General features: G+C 52.7%; 1 long non-coding RNA gene across 2 annotated transcripts in view; it reads right to left on the reverse strand.

Annotated features, from left to right (window-relative positions):
* Window positions 1–835: 835 nt before the first annotated feature.
* Window positions 836–11621, reverse strand: part of LOC146767563 (uncharacterized) — a 13162-nt gene continuing 2376 nt past the window's right edge. Inside the window, exons 2-3 of one of the 2 annotated variants that reach the window (XR_014954766.1) lie at window positions 5573–5826; window positions 836–1021 (exon numbers count right to left, since the gene is read on the reverse strand). This is a non-coding gene — a long non-coding RNA (uncharacterized LOC146767563). Of the gene's footprint in view, window positions 5827–11621 lie in introns of both variants that reach the window. The other variant, XR_014954765.1, reaches the window with a different exon arrangement.

Genomic DNA, 11621 nt, shown 5'->3' on the forward strand with positions numbered 1-11621 from the left:
CCCTTTGGCGTGTGGGGTGTGTGTGTGAGTGTGTCAGGAATGCCCCTTTCACCCGCCTCACCTCCCCGGCAGCGCACTCCTGCCTCAGGCGGCTGGTGGCTCAGTGCATTGGCTGATTAGGTAACAACAGAGCACCTTCCCTCCCTGTTTCCTCTCAATGCGCTTGGGCCACGGCTTTTGAAGGAGCCCGGCCCTGCCACTATCCAGCCATTATAACGGGATGTATGGGGCTTTATCCGGAAAAAGCTCAGCCTTGCCCCAGGCTTCATCAATCATTTAGACCGGTTCAAATCCCCTTCATCGTGTTCCGCCTCATTAAACCTATCGAGGGGGACTGAAGAGAGTTTGTATAGGTCCAGAATGCCTGTACACTCCTCTCTATCTCAGATAGCGTGGACGAAAAAAAAAAAAAACCACACCAAAAAAAAAAAAAAAAACCCAACTCGAAGAAAAAGTCAAAAAGGCAAAGAATCCGTTAAAAGGAGTATCTCTGCCCTGTCCATTGCTTTCGCATGTGAGCCGGGCCGGGCGTCCCTTCCTGACGGAGGCTTGTAGAGCCCCTTCACGCTCCACTCGGGCTGATGGCCCGGGGGCACCCGGCAGCCCCCGGGGACCATTACACTGCCCGCAGGTGGAACGGCCGGGGCGATGCGCTCCGCCCTGGCCCCTCTGCTCGTCTGCAGTCACGGGAGGAGAGCAGCCCCGTGCACATCCCTGCAGGCAGGGAGAGAATGGGCCGGCTGACGCTGGGTCCCGTGCCAGCCTTTTCAAATTAAACGAATTATTTTGTCCCCTGGGAGAGAAAGAGAAATGAGCGCCAGCAAAACGGTGCTGATTGTTATTTATCCTTATATTTTTATTCTGACGACGTCAATAGCCAAACTTGTCGATGCCTCGCCCCTCTTGTTCCCGCTCCCCGGGTGGTGATGCGCCGCCGGCCGGGATGCGCCGTTTCGTCGGGGCTGAGCTTCAGTCCGCGCCTGGTGCAGCGCTCGGAAACCAGGCTGCGAAATGCTGACATCTGCATTTAAAACAAAGAGGGACATCTGCATTATCGCCGATCCCTTCTGATATTAATAGTCATAAAACCCGGAGTGATTACCGAAAAGGGTCGTGTCATATTGCCAAGAGTCTGGGTGGGATTTGGTTTAAAAAAAAAAAAAAAGATAAAAAAGAAAAAACTAACCAAACAAAATAATAATAATAATAATAATAATAATTATATATATATATATATATATATATATATAAAAGCCAACGCACCGAATCCAAGTCTGTATTTTAACTTTTTTAATAACGATTTTTCCTGTGCTGTAAGCTTACACCGAATCCTGGAGGAATTGCTAAATCAGATTAAGGTTATATTTTGCAACAGACTGGATGGAGCAATAAAGGAGAAAGCGCGGAAATGGGACTTCACCCATCAATTAGATCTCTATTAGCAGCCAATGCAGGCTTCACCACAGGAAATGTCACGTCCCGGCAGAAGCAGAGCTTTTCACTTTCCCCTGAAATTAAACAATTCTTCATGCTCGCAGACCCCGGGCGAGCCGAGCCTTTGTTCGCCCGGGTGCAGAGGGTGCGCGTCCCGCCAGCACCTGCTCGCTGCCTGCGCCGGGAGCCGCGGCCGGGCCACCGCCTGCACAGGTTGCCCCAACACCTGCGCTGCTCGCCCTCCTGCCCAGCACCCAGGAAACCGCCGCCTTAAAAGGCTCTATTAATATTAAAGGGGTTATTCCAGTCATAAACGGACCATTACCAACACAATGGGCAGTATTTTGAATAGCAGGTCGGCTCATCTGCCTCCATAGATCATAACTGCCAAAACCGTCCCCCTCTCCCCCCGTGGCTCCTCATCCCCGGCTCCTTGGGGTTTATGGAGCCAAAGACTCTTTCGCATCAGTCTCAACAGCGGCACGGTCGCAGGATGTGAGGCTGTGTTAAGCCAAGGCAGATAGAGTGGGCCTCTCTCTGGGGTGGAGAAAGAGGCTTCTTTACACCGTGTGAAGCTGAGTGCCGCGGGGAGCTCGACTCTGCCTGGCAGGGCGTGCCTGGTACTTCTCCCCCCTCTTCCCCCTCCGGCGCTGCAACCAGACGAGCCACCGGCTCCGGGAGCATGCTGCGGAGAGGGAGGCAGGGAAAGGCGTCTTTCCCGCACAAGTCCCCCCACCACGCCTTCCCCCCTTCCCGCTCATGGAAAAGAAAGACGAGGGGGGAAAAAAGCGTTGAATTTGCCCATAAGCAAGAAAGGTGCAACAGGAAAGGAATGGCCAAGAAGGGGGAAGTCACAGGGGGGGATAAAGGGAGCTCTGTTGCCCCAGTCCTTGTTGTTTTTGCTGCTGCTCCATTCAGGCACCGAATTCAAATGGATATTTTACAGCTCAGTCCAGCTGAACAGAGGCTCAATGCCTGAAAGCTGCCGAGCTGCCTCCACGGACATGCTCTGGGCCCGATATTATAATTTTCATAATGCGCTTTTATGTAGCTTCAACCTCCTCCGGTGAGGAGCCCGCGGAGCGGCTGAAAGGGGCTTTGAGAGACTGGGGAGCGAGGCTGCAGCGAGCTGCGAGCCCCCCGCCGGCGTGAGTGGCACCGCCTGCCCTGGCCGAGGGCTCCTGCCTGCAACCCCCAGTCCCCGGCTCCGCCGCGCTTCCCCGGCCGGCCGGCCCCGCGCCGCGCAGCGCGGTGCGCCCCAGGGCTGCTCCGGCTCTGCGGGGTGCGCACCATCCGTCCCGCCGACCAGCGCAGGGACACCGCGACAAAGCTCTGTTCCATCCCGGGCCCCCGTCGGTCGTCCAGCGACCTGCCCCAGCTGAGTGTCTGCTCAGCCCCTTTTTCCCCACCAGGGAAAAAAGGCAAGGAAAGAGGCATTCTCCCCCTCAGATAGGCAGGAGGGAGGGCAGCTGAACAGCAGCGAAACAGGGGAATTTTTTCCACCGCTACAAACCAGGTCGACAGAAAAATATGCAGCTGTATATTTATAATCCTGGGTAGGTCATCTACTGCTAAGAGGGTCTCCGGCTGAATCGTTAACCGGCTGGAGCCAGTGCCTGGGAATGAGATTCGAAAGATTATTGATTTCCCTTCGGAGCCAAACGAGCCAGCTCCACCAATGCCCGCCCGCCCCCGCCCCGCTCAGCAGGTGCGTGAGCCGCGCTCGCCGTGTGAAAACATCCGAGGTCTCCCCTCGGAGAAGTTCTGGCAACCCCTTCCCTTCCTGCTCGCGAGGCACCCAGTGGCAGCAGCGGAAGAGATAGTCACTGACAGAGGAAAGAGCCAAAGCAGGTATTTCTAGGGCCCGTTTTAGCTTCAAGAGCGTCCTTAAATATTTTTCTGATAGACTGAAGAAGGGGAAACATTTAAAGAACGAAGAAAAAAAATACAAAATCAAGAAAAAATAACCAAACCAAACCATCACGCCAAAACCACGAGAAAGCAGAGTCCGCGGAGAGGGAGGCCCGCTGCGCCGGGGACGCCTCAGGCCCCGGCCCAGGCTCTGCGCGCCCGCGGCAGGGAGCGGGGCCGGGCTGCGGCACCTCGGTCCCTCGGAACTTCGCTTACGGATACAGCAAATCCGATTATCTGTTTGTAGCGTGGCTTTTGACGTTTCGCTGGGAGTGAAAGGCTTCCTAAGGAGCAAATTACTTATTTTATCTCGCTACTTAACAACTGCAACTTGAATGTGAGCAGCTTGCCCCCAAAATCTTGTGTAGCTACTGCCGCGTGTCACTTGCTAAGCCCCTGCTGCGGAGTTATAAACACATGGAGTCATTTTTAAAGCAGGCCAAGTCCTGAGACGTCCCAAAAACTTCGCAGCCACTTTGCACGTGCGGGAGGCTGCCTGGGGCCCGCGGCCGTGCCCGCACAGCTCCCGGCCCACCCTGGCCTCGCACACGGCCCGGCCCAGCCCCGGCGCTCCCGCGGCGGATGAGGCTCCAGCTCTCTCCGCCGGCCCTCAAGAAGAGCTGGAAGGAGGGCAGAGAAACAAATATGTCTTTGCCTGAGTAAAGGGAAAAAAACAACAGCAAAAAAGATTTATCTCGTTCAGGTGGAATTTCACCCGAGATACGTCTCAGGGAGAGGAATTCCTGCAGCCCCGAAATCTGCATGGTGTGAGTGGCTGTGTTTCTCACCCACGGACCGTGGGAAGACACCAGCGGCCACGAGGTGCTTTAACCCTTTCCTGCCTCCTTTCCACGTGCTCCTTCGCAGAGGCGGAAATGCGCTTGGGCAACGGGACCACCTCCTCCCCCACGACTGCTTTCCCCCCAAGGGACATAGAGAGGCCGCGGACTCCGTCTGCGCTCTGCAGAAGGGTCCGGATGCTCCGTGAAGGCGGCTGTGCCCGTCGCAACGTGAATGCTGCCGTTGCTGGATCGTTTTGGTTGCGAACCTACTGTGCTCATGTTACAAATGCAATTAATAGTAAAAGCAGCCTTTATCTGAAGAGCAGGAGGCAGCTGCGCACCGCAGGTCATTATCCATTAGCGGGTAGTGTTCAGCACTTAGCAGGGCTGTCGTGTTCAAGGCAAGGGGAGGAAAAGCAGAAGCCTTATCTCCGGTCCTAGTCCTTCCATCGCTTTCCTCTGCCCGGGAGGGAGGCCAGCTAGCGGCAGGCTGTCCCGTGGACAGGGCAGGCTGGGCCCCGGCAGAGCCTAGGGACCTGGTGGGCTTCCCCTCCGGGCCAAGTCTCCCTGATCCAGTGGAGGAGTTCAAGTCTTCGAAATATGAATTCTTCTCCCCTGCCCTCTTTCCAGAAGAGTCCTCCAGTTTGCCTCGTAGCAATCAGTAGGGATCGGCAAGTGCCGAACCACCCCTGCTCCCAGCCCTGGCAAAGCGGCTTCGTGCCTCAGTTTCCCTATGCTGCAGACCCAGGTCAATGCTCCCACCTCCCTCTCTGAAACACGTCCAGACCGATGCCCTATGCTGTTGATATGAGAGGTGTTGTGTTTCCACACCTTCGCGGGCCTCCCACACGACATGAGGTGCCCGTTCCAACCCCGTGGGATGAGTGTATCAGCTAATGGGCTGGACTTCACCCCACAAGACATTCCTCTCGTGACAGTTCGAGAGCGGACAGAAAGCCAGGAGGCAGAAACCCTCCCCTCGGCCACACAGCAAGGCTCTACCTGCTGCGGCAGTTTGGCAGAACCCCGCGAGGTTTCCGCCCGAGATTTTTGGGGCTTCTCACCCGTTAAGTGAAAGTTCAAGAACACACTGAGGACATCCAACAGGTCTGGCTAAAACCTCACTTGGGTCACTCACTCACGGCAGCACAGAGCAAAATACTTCCTCTGCAGCATGGTGAACTGCAGTGAACCATCTACCATCTGCTTAAACCTCAGGATAAGATGAAATATCTTATTGATTTAGTCTCTAAAAGAAATAGAGGGAGGAAGTGGGAGGGAAAAAAAAAGCCAACCTCAAACTACTCTGTTCTGTATTCTGGAAAAAGGAGGGGGGAAAAGCACCTCTTCGTAGCTCAGTGGGGAAAAAGGTCAAGCTACTATTGACAAGTATGTAAAGACATCTTCTAACCATGGGAAAACATGTATAAATTGTTTCGACTCACTGCATTCAAAACCAATGGAAGTGAATTACAAAACTGCACTTCTTGCATTGTTGGACTGAAAGGATATCTATTTATCATCTTATAAGACAGCTCGAACGATCTTTATCTGCTTTGCCCACTTTCTGACCCAAATTCAGGGATTTTATGGAAAATTGCAGTCAGTTTGATTGATGAAATCCAAAGATGTCTAAAATGGCACCAAAGATCTCCAACTGTGCAGACTCCAACCGAGGGCTTCAATGTTGGCATTGTTCCTGCGAAAAAAGTTGAGAAAACGAGCAAAAGTTAGGGAATTTATGTTTAAAAACTTCAAATTTCAATGAGGATCCCGAACCTATTATCCCTATTCACGGGGTGAACTGTGTGAACATAAAAGTATTTCCCACACATTGCAAAACAACAACAACAAAAAACCCCTTATTTTTAAGCCACTCCATAAACCTTCTTTGTAAAACGCTGAATAACCTTGTGCAGAAAATAAACCCAGCCGTTCCCATTTAGAAATCATGTAAGTTTAAATCCTATAAACAGAAAGCTCACGAGAAACGTTTAAAGAGAGAGGAGAAAAAAAAATATATATTTCATCTGTGCATCCAAAATCAAAGAGAGCTTTAATTTAAAATTCGGAGACGTGCTCGAAGATGATTTTTAAACCCGGTGCGTGACTTCAGAGGGTTTGACTCGGGGTTTAGAGGGAGCAGTTCTGCAGGAGATTCTCTTTCCCAGCCTTCCTCGTAGAAGGTGGGTAAACTGCTGCCTGACAGGATTTAACTGGCAACACATGGAGCTGCGAGCTGTGCCCCTCGCAGGTAGGTGAGCTCTCGCTGCCCCCTGGAGCAGCCCAGATCCACTCGGGACACGGCTATGGGGCGAGCCCCGGCGCTGCTCGGCCGCGGATCTGTTTGTTAGCGGCTCCCCGTCTCGTTTGGGGCTACTCATTATTGTGGAATACTGTCACCTGCCTAATTGTGCTAAATGGCCACCTCCTATTATTAATAATAGCTGGAACGTGGCTCCTAGACATGTTACCAAGACTGGGAAGCTGATGAATGAAACCCCTACTAGGGAAAATCTTGGTAGCTGTCTTCTGTCGCATTACCCAAGGGGGTCGACTATAAATCTTCCTTCATTTTAACCACGTTTACCCTCATACTCCTCCAGGCTAGGGATGCTGTGTTAAGATTGCACTGATGTGCCAATGCTTTGGACCAGCTGCTCCTAAATACAGACAAGTCCTTGTCAATTAAGCCATTGAGGAGCAGGGCCTGGGAGCTCTGGGGCATTTTAGCAGGCAGCAGTGTGCAGCCCCAACAATTAGCATCCATTTTGAAGGGACCTCCAGGGCACAAATGCACAGGCAGGGAAGAATCAAAACACCAGGCAACTTCAATTCTGAAAACCGGTCACATAATGATACTGAACAGACCGGCCTAGGAGAAGTAAGACAATCTTTCTTGGGAAGGATGTTTAGCCGCTCCCCCAGCCAAGCCGTAGGGCCGAGGCACGCCGCGAACCGCGGAGTCAGAGGAGATAAATGAACACATTCATTTGCCTGTGTGAGCCGAAGTTTCCTTTGGCGGTTCTTCTTTGTAATTCGGTGTCACCTCAAGCAGCTGGTGGCATCCAATGCTCCCATGATCCTGGCCTTTGGCCCAGCCGGAGCTGGACAAGGCAGCCCGCTCCAAGGAGAAGAGCTGCGATGTCTCAGGTCAGAGAGGCCAAGCTACCAGTGGGACAGGCAGAGCACTAGGAGTTCAGCTAAACAAAACCCCGAGGGGAGTAGGGAGCCTGAGGGATTATTAGCGAAGGTGTTTGCTTAAGTCATTAGGAAGCCGGTAGCTAGGGGAAAAAAGGCTTGTTCCACAAGGCACCTCCCCAGAATGGCAGGGTTGGAAATGCAGAAGATATCACAGCACAAGACTATGTGACCCTACCAAGTTCAACAACAGAGCAAACAGCACATGCCACTGGGGACAGCAGTCAACCGGGAGGAAACAAAGAGGGGAGGGCACTGGCAGAAATGTTCATGTATTAAATATGGAAAAGTATGGGGACAAGGGCAAGGGTCAATGAAAGTCAACAAGAGAGCAGGCGTAATGTTAGAAAGAATTTAATATCAAAAATACATAAATCTGCATGGGAGGCAGCCCCAGAATAGGCAGAAAGGAAGGCAGCCTTGGAGTCAACATTCACTTGGTAATAGAGCCAGAATGGATAGCGCCAGGTTGTTAACATTTAACACAAAAGTTAGCGGGGAATAAAGGACGCAGGGCCGGCTCCTTTAATTGTGGCCCCACCGGGAGATTTCCATATGTCACACTAAATGGATAACACCAGCCTCACTCTGTAAGGCTTCTGCCGCAGAATCCCTCTCTCTGCCTTTACTTTCGTTCCTTTTCATTTCTTTTTCCTCCGTCCATTTCTGCACGCCCTGCAGAGCTTCCAACAGGGGACGAAACAAAAGTCTGTCTCTGAGCGATGCGGGGAAGATGGAGAGAGGAAAGGACCGGAGGTTTTCGGGCAGCCCATACCCTCTCTGCCGGGGCTTCCCTGTCTGTCCTCACCGGGAGTAACGGCTCGCCAATAGCTGTTGCGGCATGGAATTTAACTCCTGCGTGTTTTGTTAGGAAAGCATCCTCAAGTTAAAGTAGGGTCCGAGGGAACAGCACCACGGCTCGGTTCAGCACTGCGCGGGGAACCGGCCGGGCCCCGCTGCCGCCCCCGCGCGGGGACCGGCCCGGCCGGCTCGGGGGAGCGCACGGACCGCGGGACGGAGTGAGCGGGTTTTCACGGACCAAACAGAAAAGGAAAAAGAAAAAAAAAAAAAAAAAAAAAAAGGGCAAAAAACCCCCGCGCCCCTGATCAATACGGCAGTGTTTCCGCGCTAGTTCAGGAGGTCAGGCGGGCGTAGACACAGCATGGAGAGTTATTTATGTCAAGTCGGGTTATTGTAAACGAAATCCAGCAAATTGCACATAAGCTCCTCGGGGCCGCCAGTGGGCTCGTGGGCAGAGGTCAGTGTCAGTCAGTCTGTCCATCCCTCTGGAGACAGTAATTGTCCGGGGGCTGACACCGCGTCGGGGGCGATAGGCGGCTCCATCCATCTCCATCCAGTTATCCCGGCGCCGAGGCCGGGGCTGCCCGCTGGTCCGCGGGTGCGTGGCACCAAGCCACGGCCGGGCCCGCTCCCGGAAATGCCACGGGAGGAATGCCACGGCTCCCATGGACCGTGCCGTGCCCTTCCCGTGCGGCGTCCCGCCATCCCTGCGCATCCCGCACCGGGTACCGCGCCTCGCCGGCCATCCAGCATCCAGCTGCATCACTACCCTATACTCCCTTTATTAATAGGGAAATTCTTCCTTTCTGACAATTTAATAGTCTAAAGTAATCTTCTGCGTGACATTGCCCATCCGTCTTCTCAAAAGAGAAAACAATGGGGATGTTTTTTTCTTTGGGCCTCTCCAGATCCTTTTCTATTTTGAGAGGGGCTCCCCACAATGGGGTCTTTATGAACCATAATGGTTATGTTTATGAAGCCAGCGATACCAGTGTATGAAGACAATTTTATGCCTAATTAGAAAATGATGTAAGCAAGGGGGAGACAAAGAGGGCTTGTCTGCCGTGGCTGGGTCTCCGGCCACCACTCCAGGGTGAATATATCGCCTCTTCTGTGCTTTGCGTCCACTATTTTTATAACATCTCGTCCATTAGCTCCTCAAACTGTTTACGATATCGTGGATAGTTAGTAAAACAGCTCAATTTAGCGGTGGATTAAAGCAATTTTGAAACTTGTTCCGAAGGGAATCGCACGGGAGGCTAAGAGCAGCCCTCCCTTCTCCTATCCAAGGGGACTTCACCTCTGGGAAGACTCCAATAACTGCAACCCCAGCTCCACTCGATTAAGGGATAATTTTTAATATATATGCAATAAATGTTCACTTTGTTAGATTGAATGACAGACAATAATATCGGCAAATCTTCATATCCATCCATTACCGGCAAACGAGCCACACAAAGAACATATTTGCTTTTGATTAATTTATTTGCAGACTCTGTTTGATAAAGCAATAACTATTTGGTTAAACTTGACATTCGGTCTTCGGGGGGTTATCAGACCAATTCCCTGTCGTTCGTGGGTGATAATAAAGCTGTTTAAACGGGATTAATTATTAATTGGTTGCAATTAATTTCCCTCCTTCTTCACGTCGACAGACAATGAGGATCACTCACTCCCAGACAAAAGACTGCCATAGGATCATCCTCGCCCCGTTTGTATCTATCTATCCTATACGTTTATTCGTCTGTCCCTTTCCGTCTCTCGCGACTCCTGTACGCAGCTTTCAGCTTTCTTCTATCCTGCAGCAGGGCGATCTCCCCCTTGGCGGGGTGAGAGGGAGCCGGGACCCCGGTGCGTGTCCGCGCTCCGCGACCCAGAGGCGCCGGTCCTGCGGCCACCGTGACGGCAGTCCCGCCCCGGCCGCGGAGAGAGCCGGAGCAGCCCCGGCCCCTCGGAGGGGCTGGTTTGTGACGGAGCTGACCGAGCAGGTATCCCAGGGGGGCGGCCAGGGAGCGGGTCGCTGAAGGACAAGGCTCCCCGATTCAGCCGCAGTGATGAATTGCCGTGGGGGAGAGGAACAGAGCTTCTCTCCCCCCATCTCCGTGCCTCTGCTGCTGATGAATGGGCCCGGAGGATGGATAGTCCAGAGTGTGTTATATCTTCATCAAACTGTGTAACCCCTCCCTTTACTAATAATCTGTCACAACTTTACAGAACACACACTGAGACCAAAGGGAAGCCCCTGCCCTGTAGCCTGCCCCTTCCCTCCCCTGTCAGGAAGGGCTTTCTCCGGGCAAGGAGCACGGGGGAGGGGTTCTCCCTCCACGGAAAGTTTTCATCGGCCACTGCTCGGCCTTTCCCCCCTCAGCTGCCCCAGGAACCCCCTCCTGAAGAGCCCCGGCCCCTGGTCCGGGACTCCCCGGCCCCTGAGCCCGGTCTCTCCTTGCCAGCCGCGGGAGGCGGGGCGGGTTCTGCTCAGGATAGCCAGAGCTGGGCGACCCGAAAGCACCTCAACAAATTTCCAGCACGGCTTTTAGTAGCGGGAGACATGAGGCCAGGAGCGGGGAAAGCCACCCGTTTTCCCCGGGCAAACCGAGGGAAAACAACTAGGACGAGACCCAGAATCCTCTTCCAACAACCGATCTTTCTCCTTCCATTAGTATTTCCTTCGATCACAGTTAAATCTCTCTTTTCCGTCGCGTGTTTACATTTCGAGCAGGTGCATCTTCTAGCAACGATGTCCACTCCTCTACACAATTAAAAACAATAACCACAAGTAGTTGTTTAAAAGTAAGGAGAGCAGCGGGAGATGCCGTGGGTGACAGGCGGCGCACACACACCACACCCGTGCCCCTGCCCGCCGCTCGGAGCCCCGCGGCGCAACCTCCACCCGCAGCCCTGGAGCGCTGCCTGCCGCTCCCTCCGGCTCTTCACCTAGAGAAAGGGTCGTTCCGGATTATTCTGCTGCTAGCAATAGTCATTGCTCTGTCCCGGAATAGTTTGAGGCGTAAAACTGAGGCAGTGAAAGACATTAGTCTAATGAGGTTTGTCGTGTAGAAGCTGTTGATATTATGTTGTCATTCATCTCATTTAAAGTCCGAAGAAACGCATTCATGAGATTGTTTCTTTATTTTTTCCCCCCCTTTCTCCCCCTTTCTTGCTGTTTTTAAAAACATCGCTTTCTTTGGCTGTTTGCTTTAGGGGCTTTTCATCTGCGTGTTTCAGATAAGAAAAGAAATCAGATTCTTTTATTTTTCGATTGGATCCGAATTCCTTTTGATGTCCCCATTTAGTGCCTTTGACTTCTCCTGTGAATGGCAGCCTTTTGTTGCCGTCCCACATGCCCTTTAAGAAATTCTCCCTTAAACGCCTGGTACCCGCTGATGGATCCGTTTTCAAATGGACCAGAAGGAAAATGCAAGGAGCGAGAGGCCCGTTTCCTTAGTAATTGCTCGCGTTTGGGTGAAAATGCAGATATTTTTGTCCGATGTG

Source organism: Lonchura striata, chromosome 4, assembly GCF_050655825.1.
Source record: "Lonchura striata isolate lonStrDom1 chromosome 4, ASM5065582v1, whole genome shotgun sequence".
Taxonomy (NCBI): Eukaryota; Metazoa; Chordata; class Aves; order Passeriformes; family Estrildidae; genus Lonchura; species Lonchura striata.